This window comes from Botryllus schlosseri, chromosome 1 (assembly GCF_051294905.1).
Source record: "Botryllus schlosseri isolate E-star chromosome 1, Bs_hap1, whole genome shotgun sequence".
In the NCBI taxonomy this organism is placed as follows: domain Eukaryota; kingdom Metazoa; phylum Chordata; class Ascidiacea; order Stolidobranchia; family Styelidae; genus Botryllus; species Botryllus schlosseri.
In genome coordinates, this window is record NC_137236.1 from 2,003,726 (window position 1) to 2,021,536 (window position 17,811).

The 17,811-nt window shown below is 38.8% G+C and overlaps 2 protein-coding genes and 1 long non-coding RNA gene across 3 annotated transcripts in view; all 3 read right to left on the bottom strand.

Annotated features, from left to right (window-relative positions):
• Window positions 1–17,811, bottom strand: part of LOC145452026 (uncharacterized) — a 289,897-nt gene that overhangs the window by 148,728 nt on the left and 123,358 nt on the right. The gene's annotated exons all lie outside the window — the stretch shown is intronic.
• Window positions 1–17,811, bottom strand: part of LOC145443518 (uncharacterized) — a 216,646-nt gene that overhangs the window by 81,004 nt on the left and 117,831 nt on the right. The window lies entirely within an intron of this gene.
• LOC145437032 (uncharacterized) lies at window positions 14,262–16,584 on the bottom strand. Its single transcript, XR_013914550.1, has 2 exons — window positions 16,259–16,584; window positions 14,262–14,383 (listed from the first exon to the last, which is right to left on the bottom strand). It is a non-coding gene; the product is annotated as an uncharacterized LOC145437032 (long non-coding RNA).

Here is a 17,811-nt window from a genome sequence, read left to right on the forward strand (position 1 = left end):
TTGTTGCACTAAAGCTATCGGTACTTAGTTTTAACACTAAAACATTCAATGACCAGATGTCTCAGTTTATTATTAAATCACCAACATACAATGCGCTTACAGAATCATTGCCGTTAGCGAACTTCTTGAACTAGTATAAGCACATAATCAGCAAGCCGCTGTGGTCGTGACCATTCAAGCATAGCTGATTAACCAATGAAGAGACATGATTTCGTGATTACTAGTCTTCTCGCCGTTCTATGGTCGCTAACACGCCCACTCTAAGGCAGCTACTTTCAAACTCATTTAGACAAATGTTAACGACTTTCTTATGAGCTTATTGCAGGTTCATTGATGTTTTTTATCAATAATCTACAGAATGAGACATGGATACGCATCTTTGTTGAGATTTTCCAAATTATGGACAACCCTAGTATGTACATGCAAGTTCCCTAGTCCCACTTATTACTCGTTTCGCGCAGTGTGCTTACAATATTATGAATTAATTAATTAGCTAGAGCAACAGTATATATATTATTTATCGCCTATATTTAAATTCGCTCATTTCATTTCAGATCAAACTGCCGACATTGCATACGCAATTTACGCTCGGAAAATTTCACATTTCTATCACAACTATCGCGCTATGCACTTCACCTGATGATGCAGGTGAGTTAGGCTACATTTCCGTATAGATTTGCATTATGCCGATTTTACAAGTCCATAAGCTGCTGCTTTTAGATATGTGATTTTAATAGCTAGTGCACTGATGCTTTTCCGATAGTGAATAAAATCTATAGCTAAACCTATGTCTATGCTATAATTTATCTCCCATTTTAAAACGCTATGCCACCGTGGCTTGAAGCTATATCTTAACATTTCAGATCAGCGACAAGCACTTCCATCTAGCACTAATACCTTGCTTGTTGCGGTTTTATAACTATAAATCTCATTTCCACTAAAATTTCAACGAACTGCGCTCGCATAAAGAAATTAAGTTCATGAAGGGTAGGGTTGTTCAAAATTTGGAAAATGTTTGGAATTCTGCGTGTCCATCGCTTATTCTGTAGATTATTGTTAAAAAACAATAATGGGCTTGAAAGAAGCTCGCAGGAAAGCCGGTAATATTTGTCTAAATGTGTTTGAAAGTAGCCGTCGGCGAGTGGGCGGGGAATCGATGAAGTGGGCGGGCAAAGAGAAGCCATTAATCCTGATTGGTTGAAGCCGGTAATAATAAGCTAATGATTGGCTGAAAGACCGACTTTGTGAACACTGCTGGTAACGATTTTTGCGTGCTGTTGTGCAGTCGTTTCTGTTGGTGGCATTACAGATATGATATATTGCCTTTCTTAATGTTGTCATCAAGAGTCCATAGTACAACATCGCAACCGCCTAAGTTAATATCTACCTGCAGAAAGTGCTATGTATTGCACAGATGCTCTCGCTAGTTGAGATACGAATAAACTAGATGCATGTATCTTGCTACCTTCAACCTTTCCAAAAGATACTGACAGTGAGTGAAACTCAAAAATTTACCACCAGGAGTCAACAACTCGGTAGTACTTGTTATGACTGGTCGACGTCTCACCCATAAACGAACACATATTACACTTTATATTCACATTTGAATGAAGGCGAAAAGCACTATTTACAAAATACATTAAAAAAGTACGTTGCAGATCAGTGTTGCATTGTCAGGCACAAGTTGCAGATTACAGGCTTTTGATTAGAGTTGACTTCCTGCTGTCTCCAACTGTCTTCCTATGCTGTTCTACAGCTTGAAGCAGACTGTCTCTTTGTCGTTCATTGTCAGTCAAGATTGCAGCACAGTCTGTGCTTAGCTTTACACCTCGTTCTGCGGCATCATTAACGACTTTGACAGAACTGATGTAGGAGCTCATTCTGGTGTAGGAATCTGATAAGTGCCAAACATCAACCGGTTGAGCTAGCCACGCCCCAGAGCATTCAAAAACATCAAATATGTACCAATGTGGCCCAATAAAATCAGACAAAGTAGTGTCCTTGTTGATGTGTACAGTTGCATTCAACGAGGGCGGGCCTCTCCTGAAACTTGAAGTTCGCTCTACCTGCAGGAGCGTCTTTGCCATATTTTCCCGGGTTTCATTGCTTTCACTCGGCGAAAACAAGGCATATACAGCGGTTTCCTCCACGATATACCAGTCATGCTTTAAAAGCTTTTGTGAAGCAGCTTTGGAAACTTGTTCATCATGTTCCTTGTAACTCAACATGTCCTGGATGAATCTCAAGTCGTTACCGGCTGCATCACGACCGATTCTGGAAGCAACCCAGGCAGGGATATAAAAGAGAACTAAAAATAAATTGAAGCGATGCAGCAGTTCCACTTCTTCAGATTTGTAATGTAACTGATCAGCCCACATGAACATCTTCTGAGCATACAGAATTGTGCCCATCCACCTTGCATGGTGTGTTGCACCAGGTTTGTGATGATTTATATCTCCATCTGCACCGAGAAGAGCAAGAGCATTAGTCACACATTGTTTGTAGTCATCCCGTGTGAAGAAATCTTTTCTGGCGAGTAGTAGCTTGAAGTTCTCAACTGTCATTGCTGCTCGTTCTTTAAAGCATATAGGAATAGTAAGAGTCTTGAATTGCTGTTTTCTGTCAAGACTGCTCCAGCTCTTCTTAAGGTGGGCAAACCATGTGTTCTCTGGTCCGGTTGTTGCTTTTCCAAATAAACATTTCCAGACGTCTTTGACTACTAGCTCATACACATGGTGCGGACACGCATGGTAAAAAACCTACTTTTCTAGAAGGTCCTCAAGGATCTTCGCTGCACCCTTCTTCCAGCCGCTGTTGCTTGCTGTGGTGTCAAAAACCAAAGCTGTTACAGCATCTTGTATATCCCACTTTTTAATTATGTCGAAAGTAGTTTCAGCTTGTGTCTGACCTGCCGCATTTTGTATCTTCTGAATTCCAAGTAGTTTTCCTTCCGAGTATTGAGGTTGACAAGATAGAACAATTGACAAAGCTTCATATCGATTTCCTAATCTATCCTCTGTGAGCTTTCCATCCCAATGAATGGCAACATGCTGTGGTCTATTTTCGGCAAATTTTTCCAAAATGCCCTGAGCTATTTCCAGGCGATTTGTTTCCCCTGGCTCTCTTCGTTGAAGATCTTGACAGGGAGAACATGGCTATATCTCCTCCACAAGCCTTAAAAATGCTCCCATCAGCATCATTGCATCGTTGTCAGTTACTTGCAATCGATCCAGAGCTTGGGACACATGCGTATTTTTCATTATATTTTTAGGTGCCATCAGTTTAATGGATTGGGTCGAGGTGCCAAGTCCAACATCAGCATCATAGTCAGAACTTGAACTCAAACTGTCACCCTCTTTTGAAGATGACGATGATGCTAAAACAACATAGTCACAACTTGAGTCGTGTGAAACGTTTTCAACAGTTTGATCTGCAATGGCTGCTGTTTTCTTTTTGAGGTCTTTAGCCAGAATTTTGTCTCTTCCCAACATTATTGACTGGCGAGATTGCCGTTGATCTTCATAAAATGCAATGTCTTCAAGCTTTCTTTCATGTGATAGATAAATGTCATTTTTTATTGTTGTTATGGCATCTCTACTTCCAATATCCCACAGCTTGTCCAAATCATCAGTGAATTTTCTCCTCTTACCCTTGGGATCACTTTCCTGTTTCGGATTCTTCTTCAGATCACGCCATCTTTCGTGCAGGTTTTGAAGTGATCGCACCACATGTGATTTCTGCATTGTCGCAATTCTCGCCATTTTCCACACTGTCATTACATCATCCACCACCACAGTACATAGTTCATGAGTAGGGGTTGACTGAGGACAATGCTCTTTCAGATGCAGCAAGTAACTCATTACTTCTCGTATAGTAGGTAATCTCGAGCCACAGATGTAATCGCAAGTATATCCGACCAAGTACTGCTCAGATCTTGTTCTTCGCTGCGGCATGTGTGCACTGTGCAATCTTTCGCCGTTTTGCCTCTGCCATGACTGCACTATTGTTGCTCCAAAGCATAAACTACTGCTATCGACTCTGAAGCATTCAAAGAACACGTGTTACCGTACTACTAATGACTCATCAACCCACAACGCGCTTGTACAGAACCACAACCGCTACTAACAGACTCTACTTCAGCAAAACAGACTTTCAATTTAGTAAAGCGAAGCTCCCGAATCCCAGTCAGCTGTTGCAGTAATCAGTGAAGCTTAGCCGATTACCCAATCAAGAACCGTGGTTTTGTGATTGCCCGCCTCTGCTGTCGGTTGCCCGCCCACTCTTCAACAACGACTTTCAAACGCATTTAGACAAATGTTAGCGGCTTTCCTGGGAGCTTCTTTCAAGCCCATTATTGTTTTTTAACAATAATCTACAGAATAAGCGATGGACACGCAGAATTCCAAACATTTTCCAAATTTTGAACAACCCTAATGGGGCTGTATGTGTTTGTCAATAAAGAGCGACACAACATAGTAAACACAAGTAACCCGGTGTTGTTAACCCGATGGAAACGTAAATTCCTCGATTTCCGACCGCTATTATCTGTGCGCCAAACATTTACCCAAGTCGAGGCGGTGTTTTATTCAGAAACTTTGACTCTGGAAAACCTAAAGCGCGAACCTGGACATCGTGGACATGTCGAAAACTATTGTCTAATTTCTAAAATACACATTTCGGTGTACAAGAGTATATTGCATGTGGTTAACCGATGATATTGATGTGATACGACTGATGGGGGTATACTCTGAAACCGGTGGTCTGTGTATATTTCCGTCACTGTTCGTTGTAATCTATTTCAAACTATCGTCAATACAACAAATACCCAATTGTCAGGTGTGTTTGTCAGATTTTATAATGAAAATGGTTTTGTTATTCTAGGAAAAGCTAGATAACCAAGAGAAAATGTATTTTTACACTGGGTAAACGCCAGATCTCCAAAGAAAAATGGTATTTTTACTCGGGTAACGACTGACCTCCAGGTGAAAATGGAAATTTTACTTGAGTAGGTATCGTATGTTTAGTGTCGTTGGTAAACGTTGTCGCCGGTAGTCGTTGGTATACTATTACGAGTGTGAAAAGGATTTGCACATCTTGTGTAGAGTATCGCGATAGTGAACATATTTTTCGCGTGACGAAACAAGATCGTTGTTTAAATTTTAATGCATACATTCCGATGACCGAGTTGCTGTACAATAGAGATGACTCTGCATTAGACCGTGCTGTGTACTTCGATTAAAACCACAAGACCACATGTAAATCTATTCGCACAACTAGATGATGTTGATATAGTGTTACTAAAATTAATTATTACCTATTTACACAACATAAAATTAGCAATTCATGTCGCAGTAAGTAAGTTTCTTGAACTCGCGCTTGATGAAACGAATGGTGACAAGTATACTTTTGTGTTTGAGTGAAAAAGAATTATTTAGAGTAGTGACAGTTTGTGACCAACGAATGCAAATCGATCATGATATTACAATATACGCTTTCGTCAACATAACGACTTGGCGTAGAAATACTTTCACGTTTTTTGAATAACTGGATTCTCGAGACTTGTTACTTGTACGATGTATCATTGGTGTGCAAACTATAACGAACATTTTGTATGATAGTATGTTTAGTTGTATTGTTGTGAGGACAACCATATGTTGACTCACCACTTTTCGTTAGCAAAGTAGATTGATTTGTGTGTAAGATGTAAGCATCGTAACTAGAAAACATATGCACTATGTTGTTGGAGTAGCTGATTTATTGCTATGACATGGACATATCCTGAAGCCTTGGTTTGTTGTCTTATGAAAGATGACGCGACTCGGTGTCATAAATTGTGTTTACTAAACTCGGGTGGATACCACAATTGTGCTGGATTTACACACGGTATTCACATAGTGTACACATATAAACTTTTGTGTAAACAACTCTGGTGTTTCTGTTCGTACTAGTTCTGTGTTGAACTATTTGATTATTAAGATACATGAACATCCATTGAGACAATAAAGTTCTTGAGGTATCAAAACATTTTGAAAGCACCACCAATCATTGTACGGGTTTGTAGCATGGGAATAGCGAATATTTTCGTGTAACATGAATATATTTCATATGTCTTCGGTAAGAAATGGGTTGTGGGATGTGGGATAAGAATTAGTGTCCTACAGTAAAACTTGTTGTGTTTGATTGCATACTTTTTTAACATTGTTTGTTGTTGAAAGACGGGCGAGTTTACATTTAGATTAGGCGGAGAAACTCAAGTAATAAATTTTACTCGTTTGAAAATCGAAAACGGAAAAAATACCGATGAATGGAGTAACAGTATCTCAATATGAGTGGTATATTATTTTTCGTGATATGCAGCCAATCTTCTAACCAGAACTTGTCAATAATTTATCATGTCATAGAAAAACCGATGGTTATGAATTCAAAAGAAATGTACTTCGCTTATCATGATGATGGAAATTATGATCAACGCAGTATTTCGAAGTGGTATGTTCAACAATCACTAAATGACAAAAATATCAAACTGTGCATACAACTCGGTTAGGTAAACAATACAGTTACAAATCGGATGTAAGCTTGATTTACAGATTACAACCTGATGATGTAAAGCTCAACCACTCCAGTGTGTTTATTGCAAAGTATTTGACACAAACAAAATATTGAATGAAGACTTCGGTTTCATTACCAAGCTAGTGAAAATTGTTTTCTATTGGATGGATATGATTTACCTTTAGAAAAAACGATATAGACCGATTAAGCGACGCTGTTTCATATCCATCGAGTGAGTAAAATTTCTTTGGAATAGTGAGGTAATTGTTAGGGATTCAATCACATGTAAGTAACGTCTTTTAGTGGTAGAGTATTGTGATGACATTTACTTTAGTGAATGACAACGCTAAAATTTTCGATTGTATTGTCGGTGTATGTGTTAGACAAATAATTCTAGTACACCTAACTCTAGGATACATTCGGCAGACATTATACAAATTGTTTCGTTGTGATGGTAACGACTTTCAGCGACTTGGTTTCATGTCGGGAATTATTATTTGGCGGTTCAAAAACAATTTCAATCAATACTACAAATGAACAACAATGCAAAACACGTTAAGTGAATGACAGTGTAGCAACTACTTCCTTGATATCACGATTGTTGTGCACCAGACATTTCTAACTGAATTGAATGCATATAGCAAACATATTTAAATTTACTTTTGTAATGATCAAAGTATGTGAAATGGTGCGAACGGATTAGATATTAATCAAGCGGCGGTATATCAATTCACCTAGTGTGATATCTTGACACCGGGTAATGTGCGAAAGTGTGTCAATTCTCACCGCAGATTACGATGATAAAGTATTGTACCGGTTATTGTTCAACAAAGGAAATTGTTGTTTCATCTTTAGTCTTGGTTACTGGAGACAATTACGTTTATAAAATATTTCCTGATATCGACAATACGCTGCGTGGTTTTTACGAACACGACTTAATCTTCCCAATCAAAACATTTCAGACATGTTAATATAGTTTTACAAATCGATATGTTTATAACAATGTTTCTGAAAAGTTTGTTTGTATCGTAATAACCTTCAACACAACCCTGGTCTAATAATGTCATAATTTAATAATCAAGTCACGATCGACTATGTATATGTACACGCTACCGAAAACAGATTTAGGCAAATGTTGCTATAGAACTGCGTTAGTTTTAAAGTGGTTCCATCATGAAATGTGTGATGAAATTTGGTATGCTGCATAATCACAATGCCCTGGAGCTTATTTAGAAACGTTTTTATTGTAGTTACGCATTCTAGTTGTTTTGATGTAAGGAAAAAATCATTCGATAACTCGATACAGCTAGTTAACACGCGTTGATGTAACTTTCCTCATTTGTATGCATAGCCTACGCGAAATGGGTTACCGAATTTTTCGATTAGTTTATATTCCGTATTTTATTTAAAACTGAAACTGTTAAGTACTACTTAAAGTGTTATAAAATGTGAAAAAGAGTACAAGTAGAATTATTGTTATGTCATGAATAAGTAGTTTACAAATTCATACGATTTTTCTTGTTGCGTTCCGGGACAAAATGAAATTTTTCGCTCTTTTATATTTTTTATTTTTTCAATAAAATTAGTTTTCATTTTACAAAAAACGTCGAGTAAAGATAAAGTACTTGTACATTTCGTAGTGCTCAAGTATAAGTTTTTAAACTATTACCTTGACAAAATTTTCAGAATAGAAACTTTTGCGTAAAGTCTGTCTTGCATTTAGTTGCTGGCTCTGAAAGCAAGCAAAGTTTGTGGTATTTGCGCAACATCGAAATTTGTACACTTCACGGTTATCTTATTTCGAAAACATAAGTTAGGTAAAAGTATTTCGAATCATGGGTATGAATAATTTTGTAGCATGGGAATAGCGAATATTTTCGTGTAACATGAATATATTTCATATGTCTTCGGTAAGAAATGGGTTGTGGGATGTGGGATAAGAATTAGTGTCCTACAGTAAAACTTGTTGTGTTTGATTGCATACTTTTTTAACATTGTTTGTTGTTGAAAGACGGGCGAGTTTACATTTAGATTAGGCGGAGAAACTCAAGTAATAAATTTTACTCGTTTGAAAATCGAAAACGGAAAAAATACCGATGAATGGAGTAACAGTATCTCAATATGAGTGGTATATTATTTTTCGTGATATGCAGCCAATCTTCTAACCAGAACTTGTCAATAATTTATCATGTCATAGAAAAACCGATGGTTATGAATTCAAAAGAAATGTACTTCGCTTATCATGATGATGGAAATTATGATCAACGCAGTATTTCGAAGTGGTATGTTCAACAATCACTAAATGACAAAAATATCAAACTGTGCATACAACTCGGTTAGGTAAACAATACAGTTACAAATCGGATGTAAGCTTGATTTACAGATTACAACCTGATGATGTAAAGCTCAACCACTCCAGTGTGTTTATTGCAAAGTATTTGACACAAACAAAATATTGAATGAAGACTTCGGTTTCATTACCAAGCTAGTGAAAATTGTTTTCTATTGGATGGATATGATTTACCTTTAGAAAAAACGATATAGACCGATTAAGCGACGCTGTTTCATATCCATCGAGTGAGTAAAATTTCTTTGGAATAGTGAGGTAATTGTTAGGGATTCAATCACATGTAAGTAACGTCTTTTAGTGGTAGAGTATTGTGATGACATTTACTTTAGTGAATGACAACGCTAAAATTTTCGATTGTATTGTCGGTGTATGTGTTAGACAAATAATTTTAGTACATCTAACTCAGTGGTTCTCAACCTTTTTTACCCGCGGACTCATCTCAAGCTCGCCAGTATACCCGCGGACTCAAGCTATATATTACTGATTTTTTTTTATCCAAGGGAGTGTAATACGGTATCAACAAAAAATGAGCTAAAATTGAGTCAAGGAAGCTTTCTTAAATCTGTCTTTCCACATCTGTCGGCTTTGCAATTCAAGCAACTATTCAGTAAATGCAGACCACATCTCGATTTCCACTTATATTAGACAACTATAGATTGTTTCTGTGATTAGCACATGTCCCTACGATTTGTAATTTCCCAAATAGTCTGTAAGTGAACAAGTCGCCATAATCAATCACCAGCACTCAGCGTATATCGCACCGGAAACCTGTGCAATGTGCATACGTGCAGGACCGTAACAGCACTTCGTCAGCCCCCCCTCAATAACAAAACGTTGGTCTTGGGCCACACAGGCCTTAAACCTAACTTCTGGTGGGCTTCACCCCCAGACCCCCCTTCCGATACGTTTTTACCGCTACTTCTCAGCGAAATTTTTGTACCGTTCGTTCAGTCGTTTTGTTTCGAATAAACCGTGCGAGGCGTGAAAATATCCCATAATCATGATTGAATCGGTCGACATGATCGGGGATTGCATCTAGTTGTAAATTTTTTATGCTATCTCTGCTCATGCATTCAGATTTATCGGTCGAGCTGAGCGAGACGTTTCGGAACATGATATAATGATATAATTTTTCTAAAAAGTTGCATAAATTTTCAAAAAACACTCTATAATTTATGTTAATTCACGAATAATTTTGGCCCCCCTTCGAGGTCCCCCCCTCAATTATGGGGGTTTGGTGTACGGCAGTTACGGTCCCGCATACGTGTGTAGTGTATAAAGAGCTGTCCCAGGGGTTTATACCTGGTATATTCTGTATGTGAATTGTTAATAGTGAACACGCGGCAATAAATTCCGAGTCCGGTCGTACTAAATTCAAGTGAATCCGACCAAAATTGTAGAGTTTATGACCGTGATAAAATTGCTTATGACAATTTTAGCAATAGGCTATACCTCGAACATAAATGTAGGGCATTTTGAAAAATTCCAGTTGGCGATAATTGGGGTTTTATACCTGGCGTGATTGGTATCAAACCAGGATGATGCGACAGATGTGCAAAGCATACCCGTTTTGCCTGTGATACTTGCAACCAACTGGTTTGCCCAAGACACAGAAAATATCAGGAGAACCAATAATGCTTGGAATGCTGATCAATTTGTAGTGGTGCTGTTTCGTTGTTCTTGCGTTTGAAATATACGTGGCCAAACATCGCTTGTTGAGGTATCTCTAATATTGCTTCCAAAACTACATTCACTGCAGTATAATTTATTAACTTGCAGGAATTTCGTATGCCCCTTATCAGCAAGAGGTAACGGCACAATAAGAAGCATATAGAAAGAGATTTAAACAAAATCCAAATTGGCGAAATATGACGTAACAATGCAATGATAAAAAGGAACGGTAGCTGGCCAAAGTCAGCTGTACCGGTACTTCGGTAGTCATAATAAAGGGATAATAGAGAATCAAATTATACGATACTCAGAAGACGTTACACAGACAATTAGGGGAATATATTAATGGAATATTGAAAGATTGTATACAAACTCTTTATCCTTTTTATGGTGCCGTTAATTCTTGATAAGGGAAACCCGAAAAGTCGCCGAGGTAATAAATTCTACTGCAATGAATGTAGTTCTGAAAGCACTATTGAAGTTGAGTGCCGCCAGTCACATATTTGAGGTATCTATGCATTTTCTATGACAGCTATTAAGGTTACTAACATTTCAAAATGGGTATTTTGTAAATCACTCAGCCTAATTCTCAACTCGGAATTGGACGAAACCGGACCAGTACGGGGCTCATTCACTTTCGGACCAAAAAGCTATTTTCTCCGTAAGGCTGCAATGACTTTGGTCCGAAAGTGAACGAGCCCCGTAGGTCTGTCAATTACATGTTCCGAAATCGTATCGGAAGTGGAAGAAAAAGTGTGCCGAGCCGATTAAGTTACTGAAAATTCCTGTGTTCGCGGACTCACCAAGGACCTTCCGCGGACTCAAATGAGTCCGCGGACTCGGGGTTGGGAAACACTGATCTAACTATAGGATACATTTGGCAAACATCGTACAAATTGTTTCGTTGTGATGGTAACGACTTTCAGCGGCTTGGTTTCATGTCGGAATTATTATTTGGGGGTTCAAAAACAATTTCAATCAATACTACAAATGAACAACAATGCAAAACACGTTAAGTGAATGACAGTGTAGCAACTACTTCCTTGATATCACGATTGTTGTGCACCAGACATTTCTAACTGAATTGAATGCATCTAGCAAACATATTTCAATTTACTTTTGTAATGATCAAAGTATGTGAAATGGTGCGAACGGATTAAGTATTAATCAAGCGGCGGTATGTCAATTCACCTAGTGTGATATCTTGACACCGGGTAATGTGCGAAAGTGTTTCAATTCTCACCGCAGATTACGATGATAAAGTATTGTACCGGTTATTGTTCAACAAAGGAAATTGTTGTTTCATCTTTAGTCTTGGTTACTGGAGGCAATTACATTTGTAAAATATTTCCTGATATCCACAATACGCTGCGTGGTTTTTACGAACACGGTTTAATCTTCCCAATCAAAACATTTCAGACATGTTAATCTAGTTTCACAAATCGATATGTTAATAACAATGTTTCTGAAAAGTTTGTTGGTATCGTAATAACCTTCAACACAACCCGGTCTAATAATGTCATAATTTAATAATCAAGTCGTGATCGACTATTACAAAATCTCATATGTCAAAATCAATGTGTCAATTCATATGTTTACATCGTGAGAATTTTCAATATAACGCATGCGTTCGATTGTAAGAAATGAATTCTCAACTACGTTGGTCAGACATTCAAATCCGGTATACTCAAATGTAATATGTTAATCTCAAACCACACACCGAGTAGTATTTACTTTGGTTTATAAAATATACCGAGTAGTAATTACTTTATCTTACAGAATAGTAACGACTTTTACAGTTGAACAAATAAAAAGATGATTTGGCGGTATATGACTACAACCGAACTTGCTATGGATTTTGGATTGTGGTGATTACTCGCGTAGTCTTGTCTACTTTTCATAAGGATACTTTTTGCTTTGGTAGGGTAAGTTACAAACGGATTGACTTGAAAAGGCTTTTTTTTTTGTTTTAATCTTTTGTGTATGGGAAGATGTTAAAATGTTGAGACGTAATACTATTTCCGTTCACTCGATTGCAACAAAAAATAACCTGATAGTTTGTTCAAGGTTTCGACAAATAGATTGAAATATTCCGCTTTAACTCATCGCGTCACAAGTCGATCGCGGTATGTACAAGTGGTTGTCAAGTTAGAAATATTTACAACAGGTGCTATTTCATTGATTGATTCTATTGTGTGTAGTAACACATTAAAATATCGAGATAGTATTTACTGAAACTCTATTTGATAAACGGAAAACTCAGTCGTGAATAGAGTTGTAAGTTTGTGACTGGATCAAAGTTGGTAGTCATGTTTGTCAATCCTATTTCAATTCACATTATACCAAAGTCAAAATATTTCGTTTTTGATTATCTCGGTTACCTGTAGTACATCTGACGAACGGATTTAAAGTTGGCGAATTACCAAAATGATTGAATATTATCGGGTTAGATATAGTTGGTATTGATTCTATAAGTGTTAAAACAGCGGCGTGTAATGTGTGAATGATCCGGAAACGGAGTTGAAAGTTGGTCAATTCAAGGTCGCCGTCGTTGTGGTTCTATTATTCGTTACCCTTGTCAGTGATCGTGTGATTTTACAATTATTTCACATCTATTTGAGTATGCGGTAACCGCACAAAGGATTAGGGTTAGGACGGAAATAAGTGACAATTTGTTGCTGTTCAAGTTACCGACACTGGGGGTTCTGTTAGTCGTTACTTATTAAATCTTACCAGCGAAATCAAGTTCTGTGACAAACTGATTACTAAAATTTCACCGCGTGAGCGATCGGTATGGTTATGACACCAAGTCGTGAAAGATGACTATGTCTGAGGTGTTATCTTGTGGGTGATCGTAGGATTTTACAAATATTTCACACCTTTTTGAATTGTATGTGAACGCGGCTATTGTTGGTATTTGAATCGCCGTCTGCGCCGGCTCTGTGACAAACTAAATACCTGAAAGTACGACTTGCCGCCGCAGCCATAAGAAACCTCACGAGAGATACCTATTCCCGAAAGTACGAATTACGACCGCGCCCATAAGACGCAATAGCCGCATGCCGCCCCGCCATAAGACATAAGAGCCGCTTGCGGCCCCCGTCGTAAGAAATAAGCGCCACTCGCCACCCGAGGTTTCGTGTTAGCATCAATAGCCGCTCGCCACCCCGCCATAAGACGCAATAGCCGCATGCGACCGCACCCATAAGAACACATGGCGAGTCACCACAGATCCCGTAAGAATACATGGCACATCACCAACGACGCCTATACCTGAAAGGGTGCCGTCACCAGAGATACCATAAGAAACAATGGCACATCACCAGAGATCACGTAAGAATACATAACAGGCACATCACCGACGCAGCCTATATCTGAAAGTACGACTCACCAACACGAGTTTTCACGGCAGGTCATGAGCGAGCCCTATACCTGAAAGGGTGGGGTCACCAGAGATCCCATAAGAAACAATGGCAAGTCACTAGCGATAGGGGGGTCTAAAAAGGCGCATCACCACCACGAGTTTCCAGGCGCATCACCACCCCGCCCATAAGAACCCAATACGATGTGCCACCGATCGTATATACTACTGGTGTAGTACTAGGATTAAGTTAGTCTATATGGGTATACTGGGGAGTTCCAGATCCACATCACAATGGACTCGCCATCACAATCAATATTACAGTGGAACGGGAAACATTCAAATGAACTCACCTTTACGGCGTGATGTACTTTGATCAAGCACCACTTCGAGTTTAGCTTGGTCTTTCATTGTAAAGTGCACATCGCCACCGGTTCCTTGAATGAATGCGTCTAGAGTGGATTTTCATTATTATTATGAGACAGAAAATACCAAATATGGCAAAATATGGTAATTATTTAGCGCTCTGCAGGCATGCTACTTCTAAAAGCAGAAAAGTTAGCTTTTTTGAGATGTCGTAAAACATATAGACATTGCTGATGACAAAATATGCGGATGAACTGATGATGAATATGGTAGGCCTAATCATAGCTGTGATCGCCATCGCATTGAAATGATGGTGTTAAAATCGTGATTATATATAAAATACACACGGTTTTGCATACTATATTCAAATCTCTCCCTGTCAAGTATGAGCAAACCCATCCATTTTTACGCCATGCCGTAACAGACCTCTCAGTCCCAAGCAGCAAAGCTTTGGTCCCAGTTTTACAGCAAATGTTAGGACTGACCAGGGCTTCAGTCCCAACCAACAAAACCTGGACAATTTACCACTAAGTTATCAATTCGGGAGTAATATTCCTGCAGAACAGCGGTTCTGATCCATGGCTCCAGCAACCCTGCGTGTCGATTTGAATTCAAACGGTTAGGAAACAATTGGGGAGGCGATATGAGGGGCGCTGGGCGCGAGACGCGGTATCAGGGGCATTGAAGAAAAATGGGGTCGCAGTTGTTGGTGTATTTCTAATGGAGACATATGAATTATGATTATATATAATTATATAGTATAAGGCAGGAGTATCAAACTCAAATTGCGTCGCGGGCCGGATTCAAACCTTCAAATCGCTCGCGGGCCGCACCAGTCAACTAAATCGTAAATCATGCCCTATCTTTTCACTTGAATACATTGATTAATACGGTAGCCTAATGTCTAAATCATAATTGGGTGGGTATGTCTGGATAACATTCTTTTGATTCGCTTTAAATAAACTCATCAGAAAGAATTCGTGCTGCAAATCATGAGCACATTGCTGCACATTGTCTTGAAATCAGGTAGGCCTAACACATCAAAAATACTTCCAAGGCTTTGACGTAAGCAAATATATGTGAGTAATCAATCCATCTGAAAGTAATAGCTTTTTAGAAGAACAACAACACATTGATTGATTGGCCTTTGCACCTAACAGGTGTAGCCTGTGTAGGCCTGCATTGTACAATGCCAGCAGCAAGAAGGCTAGCTGCAAGAATCTAGCGGAGCCTGGTGTAGATAGTGGCCAAAGCCTGCGAGTCCCGCGACGTGATAGTTCAGGCCTGCGAGGATATCTTGCCAACGAGGCCTATTACAGATGCGATTGCTCAGGGCAACGATTATATCGTGCGCACCAAACTGATTAGGTCAGCGATCATCTTGCGCACATGGCCTATTGTACATGCGATTGACAAGGCCAAGGATTAAATCGTGCTCACCAGGCCGGTTGGAGATGAAACTGATTAGGCCAGCGATTATATCTTGTGCATGTGGCCTGTTGTACATATGAGATTGTTCAGGCCTGTCCTTGACGCGATAGGCTGAATTAGCGAGGATTGCCACGCGCTTGCAGCAATCAATGACATAATTTTGTTCACGTACAAACGGCAAACCAACTCAGCAGAGAATTGTGTGCTGTTGTGCAGCGCAGATGACTCTCGCTAATTGGCAACAAGCTTCTCGCGACTGGTAGCGGGTAACACTGACAATACAAAATACTGGCCATGATGGCTGAATGTCATGTGCCATTGAAAACAAACATGAACAAAGGCGTGATTTCAAGCTTCATCTCGGCAGAGATATTTTCAAGGCTTGTTGTACCCATGCATGATGAGCACCCCCCTATTTTAGGACGAAAAAATATGTAAAATTTTGCGCATTGCACATAGAAAATTACGGTATCTCATGTTTATAATAATAATCAAATGAATAGATAGCCAATGATTCAGGATTTCCTTACCGGTATCTTTGGTTGATGATGATGAAGGAACATCACTGATATCAGGATCTTCATATTGACGCCTTTCCGCCATGATAACTATCACATGATATTAAATAACTACCGCATCATACAATACTGAAAATCCAACAAAATTAATTATGTTAAATCGTAAGCTCCATATGCATGACACATGGAGACTCAAAAATAAGATTGGACTGTTCAAATCAGCAACTGCAAACGGTCACAAATTCACAAGTCCCATCATCCATGTGAAGTTCGATTACCATTTAGTAACAAATCACTTCAATCAACCCCGCAAGAAGCAGTCAATTTGTATTATGTTCATGTCATTTACCAGGAGTCCAACTCCAATCAAACGAGACGTAGGCCTAACAGTCAACAACTAAGCTTCTAGTTCAGGAATAGGCCTACCGTAATTTTCTAAGTATAGTATGTCCCCATGTTTAAGATGCACCCTTAAAATGGCATGCAGAGAGAGAGAGAGAGAGAGAGAGAGATTTATTGATTTGTCCAACCGTAAAGAAAACATCATTGGCACATGCAACAACAATAAATGAACTTACGGTATAGGACAGGGTGTGACCGATATGACTCTGGGTAGGGTCAACTAGTCTGATCGCACCTTGCATTAACAAATACAGATATTGTGTTATAAATTTGGATGCATTGGTTGGGATCAATCAATTAAGCTCAGCATAAAAATAAAATACTAAAGAAACTACAAATTTGGTGGGAGGCAAGCGGATCATTGGTATTGGGAGATGAGGTGACTGGATAATTCCATTTTGAAGGAGTGGTATGGGAGGTCCCGTATTGAAGTGGGTATAGCATTCCATATGACAGGACCGGCATTAGTCGATCGATTTCTTTGAGAGGCTACTGGTGGGTCGATGAAAATAGATGTTGCCTTGGGAAGAAAATCTGGTATTGTGTGAGTGAACAGTTTGAGCAAGGACGAAGAAATCATTAAACACAGGAGGCAATTCATTTGAAAAATATTGATGCATAAATTTAGCTACTTCAAATGTAAAAATATCGTCAAATTTTAGAATATTGTATTTGCGGTAGTACTGGGATGATCTTGTTCGATGGGGCAAGTCAGCCATCAAACGCATGGCTCGGTTTTGCAGGGTACGAATTTTAGAACAATGTGAAGTACAAGCATTCCCCATACAATTATGCCATACTGTACATACGAGTAAAAAAGCGAAAAGTAAATTGTCCTAAGCACAGATCTAGGAACTATGTGCTTGAGTTTTGTCATTACACCTACACATCTAGAAAGCTGTGTTATGGTATGAGCAATATGCGGTTTCCATGACAATTTAGAGTCAATGATGATTCCAAGATATTTTGCTGAGTCACACAGTGAGATACAGTTATTATTTAGATTCACAGTAAGGTTATCAGACGCAGTATTAAAGAGCATCATCACAGTTATATCGGTATTTAAACTTAATTTGTTAGCAGCAAGCCATTGAGAGACTTTTGTAAGTTCTCTCTGCACAGAACTTTGTAGGTTGCTTATAGTATCGGATGAAAGAAAAAGA